Here is a 5,000-nt window from a genome sequence, read left to right as displayed (position 1 = left end):
AGAATATGACTAAACATACCTTAATGTACACTGTACAATTATACACTAGCTTTGCGCAGTGGCGGTACCATAGCCGATGAGGATTATCCGAGGCGTGGTTATTGCTTATTCTGTCTAGTACATTGTGTTGCTATGGAGAGTTACATCAAGCAAGATGTTATAAAAAAACACTTTGAGGGCCAAATTTATAGGAACTCGGAAGATCGTTACTAGGGGCCATGTTATTTCAGCACTGCGGGCCATCTTTGATGTTAAAGAGCTCCAGGCCATCTACAAATGCGGCGAAGGAGCTGAATGGTACATTACCTTAAAAGATTCCAACCTTGTGGCGAGACTGGACAGTTCCGAACCAACTAGGATTGATGACCATTTAAAAGTACTACTGGAAAGGTTTGATCGCCGAAATGTAAAATTTCGCGTTCATTGGTTCCCGCTTCATATGAAAAAGGAACTCGTAGTGGAGTATTTCAGACGTTTTGGTTCTGATGTCCATATTGAGGAGGAGTCGATGGACTACGGCGGAATATCTTTACAAACTGGTACGCTCAGAGGGACCATGAAGTGCAATGAAGACCAATATTGCAGTATTCCGTACCGTACGAGAGTGTACAACAGGCCTGTTTTGATAACAGTCTTGGGCAGGCCATCACAGTGTCTTCGTTGTGGCGAAACTGGGCATCAACGAGCCCGATGCCCAGAACGACAAACAGCTGCAAGCTACGCAGCTGTCCTGAGGAGGAGCCAGGATGATAGAAACAGTAGCGGTGAAGGTCGTGAGGCTGAGGTACCGACGACAAGTAGCAGTGAAGGTATCGTGGAGGATACTGATGTACTGACAGGCAGTGAAGGTGCTCAGGAGAGCGCTCAGGTACTGATTAGCAGTGAAGGTGCTCAAAGGGGCGCCGATGTACTGACTGGCAGTGAAGGTATCACCCAGGATACCGATGTACTGATTTGCGGTGAAGGTACCAATCCTGGTACTGAGGTACCGATTCCTGAAGTGGCCAACACCCAGAAGAGACCTCGAGAGGAGGAGGAATCTGACAAGGATGACGGAGAAGATGTCACTGAAAAGAGAACCCGGGCCGACGATGATAATATGGAGGTAGACAGGAAGCCACTTGCTCTCCCACTGATAAGGCCGAACAATCCGGAAGACCCAGTTAAAATCGACTATGTGATATGAACTTTTTTATTATGTTAAACGGACTTATGAGAATTTGTATTATCCCCCCTGATATGATTGCCTTTATGTCCACGGAAAATGAGTTTGAATACCGATCATGCTTTATAATTAACTTCACTTATTTTATAAGTGTATTTTTCAGTCTATGTTTGCACATACTTTTGTATTTTTGTATATTACATTACATTTTTCTTGACTTGAAACATTTTCGTGATTCGGATTTTATTGAGTTCACCTGCACTTTAGTTTCAAAATCCAATTTTTTTCCTTTCACATTGATCGTATTAGAGTTAAATCTCCCCTTATTTGATGAATTGGAGTGGTATTTAAATCCGCCAGTGAGCATTATTTTCTTTGTCAAATGTTTAGATGTACCTATTTTCTCACCTTTATTTTACTTGGGTCATTATCTAAAACGTGCCTATGAGTGAGCAGAAAATCAATATTGTAACTTTAAATGTCAGAGGTTTATTGAATTGTAATACACAATTTTCATTGAAACAGTTATGTACTCAACGTAAAGTTGATATTTTATTTTTGCAAGAGACCTATGTTTCAAATTTAAAGATTGCAAAGCAACTTGATTTTTATTTTTCGCAATATAAATGTTTTTGGAATTTTGGATCGAATTTAAGCCGTGGTACGGCAATTTTTATTTCACAGTCACTTGATTTTTCCATTGTTAAATTTCATAGAGATTTAGATGGGCGTTTTCAGTTTATAGATATTATTATTGATGGTGTACCTTATAAATTAATTAATATATATGCGCCAACAAATAATGTAGAGCGTAAAGATTTTTTTGATGATATTTATCCATTTATTATGTCTCAAAATATGAAAATTGTTGGTGGTGATTTTAACTGTATTGACAAACCAGTATTAGATAAAATTGGTCGTAATTTAGATAGAGGTACAGATGGTAGTACTAAGATTCACAACATTGTAAATGATTTTGAACTCTTCGATACTTATCGATTTTTGTTTCCCAAAAAATTAAACGTTACTTGGCATACGAAAGATGTATCATGTAGGCTTGATAGAATTTATTTATCGAAAAGCTTAAATACCTCAGTACAATCATGTATAAATTTACCTTTTGATCAAAGCGATCATGATGGCGTATTTGTATCTTTTGTTAGTAATGTTGAAATTAAAAAGGGGCGTGGCTACTGGCATTTAAATAATTCTATTTTGAATGACAATGTATTTTGTTTGGAATTTAGAGAGTGGTTTCTTAACCTTATTGATGATTTAGATATATGTATAGAAATGTGGGATTTTTTTAAAGATCAGATAAAACAGTTTTGCATTAATTATTGTAAACAGAAAAATAAAGTTAAATTTCAAGTTATTAGAGAGTTAGAGAAGAAATATTTTTTGTTGAATAGTGCAGAAAAGTTGTCACCTGGCAGTTATTTTGAACAGATTACTGGGATTAAAGATCAGATTAAGCAGTTTCATTTAGATAGTTTTAGAGGATGTCAAATCAGGTCAAAGGTTAAATTGTTAAATGATAGTGAAAAGATGAGTAAATATTTTTTTGAAAGAGAGGTTACCAAAGGTAAAAAGAAAACTATTACTGAAATAAGAGATGGTGATTGTGTTTTTACTAAACAATGTGATATCATGAAACAATTTGAGAAGTTTTATGCTTCGTTATTTACCGAAGAACCTATTGATGATGATATTTGTGAATATTTTATTAAAGACTTACCAAGGTTAGATTCTGTGGATCAATCTTTTTGTGATTCTCCTATTACTATTGATGAAATATTTGAATCTGTGAAAGGCATGGAGAATGATAAGTCTCCTGGACCTGATGGCCTATCTAAGAATTTTTATATGTGTTTTTTCGATATTTTTGGGCCTATGTTACTGAAACTTTATAAGAATATTTTTGAAGAAGATTCTTTGTCTCCGTCTCAAAAAGTGTCTTATATTACTCTGATATGTAAAGATATTTCTAAGCATTATGATGTCAAGGCTTATCGCCCCATTAGTTTAATGAATTATGATGTGAAAATTTTGAGTAGATTAATTTGTAAAAGAGTAAGCACTGTTTGTGATAAATTAATACATCCTGATCAAACATGTGGTGTACCCTCTAGAAGTATTTTAGATAATGCTCATTTATTAAGAAATATTTTTGATTATGTTAATCAGAAGAATTTAAAATGTGCTTTTGTTTCTCTTGATCAAGAGAAAGCTTTCGATAGAGTTAATCATGAGTTTATGTTTAGATGTTTAGAAAATTATAATTTTGGACCTAATTTGATTAAATGGATCAAGATTTTATATCATGATTTGTCTTCTTGTATACTTGTCAATAACTTTATATCATCACCTGTTAAAATTACTAGATCTGTAAAGCAAGGCTGTAGTTTGTCTCCCTTGCTATATGTATTGTGTTTAGAACCGTTTGCTAGGAAAGTTAGAGAAGATAACGATATTGTTGGTCTTAGATTACCAGGTACTTCTGAATGTTGTACAGTCAGTTTATATGCTGATGATAGCACAGGTATTTTAACAACAGATAAGAGTATTCATAAATTTTTATATCTTATTGATTTGTTTGGTAAAGGTTCGGGGTCAAAGTTGAATAAAACTAAGACGAAAGGTATATGGTTAGGTTTTTGGAAAGATAGAAAAGATAATTACCGTTTTGGTATAGAATTTGTAGAATCATTGAAGATAATTGGTATTAAATTTGGTAATGTTACTGAGGATGATATTTGGAATCCTATATATGTAAAAATTGAAAGTAAGTTGGAAACTTATAAGAAAAAGAGAAATTTGTCTTTATTAGAAAGGAGTATTGTAATGAATGTTGTTGCTTGTAGTAAATTATGGTATGTTGGTTCTGTATTGTTTATGTCAAGGTATTATCTTAATAGGTTTCAAAAATTATTGTTTCCGTTTTTCTGGGGTTCAAATTGTGAACTATTGAGTAGAAAAACATTGTATTTAGACAAACTATCTGGTGGTATGAATATTGTAAATATTGACTTGAAATTAAAGTCTTTTCATCTTAAACATTTACAAGATATTATAAATGGAAAAGATGTGAAATCTAGACATCTGAGTATTTACTGGCTTGGCTTAATGTTACGTCATTACGATAAACAATTGTTCTCTTTATTGCAGCCACATTGTGATGTACTTCCTCCCTTTTACAGTTATTGTGTTGACAGTTTGAAGTTATTCAAAAATAAATGTGATAGCTCAGACGATTCTGAGAATGACATTATAGTCAGATATTCAACCAAACAGTTTAATGTTTTGCTGTTACAAGATACTACTTACAAATTAAAAATAGAAGAAAGGTATCCATTGGTGGATTTTAAACCTGTTTTTAAGAGAGTTTTCAATAAGTTCATTGATAAACATTCTAGAGACGTTATGTTTAAGGTAATTCATGAAATTCTTCCTGTTAATGTATTTTTATATAAATATAACATGTATAAAGATAAAACCTGTACTTTGTGTGGTTCTATTGAGTCATTGCCTCATTTATTTGTTGAGTGCAAATGTGTGTTTCAGTTGTTTGTATTACTGAGAAATTGGGTAATGTCTATCACTAATGGTGATATTACTTTGAATTATGAACATATTCTGTTTCAGGATATGGATGGATTTTCTTCGTTTTCTAGAGATGTTATTCTACTCTTAATCTCTTTGTATTGTAAGACTGTTTGGTCAGCTAGAAATAATAGTAAATTCAGAGGTAAAAGTGTTACTCGAAATGGTATATATATGAGTTTTCTATATCAATTAAGATCCAGAATAATAGCAGATTTTTCCAGACTACCTA

The 5,000-nt window shown here is 33.2% G+C and overlaps 1 pseudogene; it reads left to right on the top strand.

Annotated features, from left to right (window-relative positions):
* The first annotated feature begins 47 nt into the window (after nt 1–47).
* LOC148616617 (U4 spliceosomal RNA) lies at nt 48–111 on the top strand (annotated as a pseudogene).
* The last annotated feature ends 4,889 nt before the right edge of the window (nt 112–5,000 follow it).

Source organism: Perna viridis, chromosome 5 (genome assembly GCF_037379345.1).
Source record: "Perna viridis isolate PV_CMFRI_1.1 ecotype Kerala chromosome 5, ASM3737934v1, whole genome shotgun sequence".
NCBI lineage: Eukaryota > Metazoa > Mollusca > Bivalvia > Mytilida > Mytilidae > Perna > Perna viridis.
Note: the sequence above shows the minus strand (reverse complement) of the source record. Positions and strands in the feature narration are given on the sequence as shown.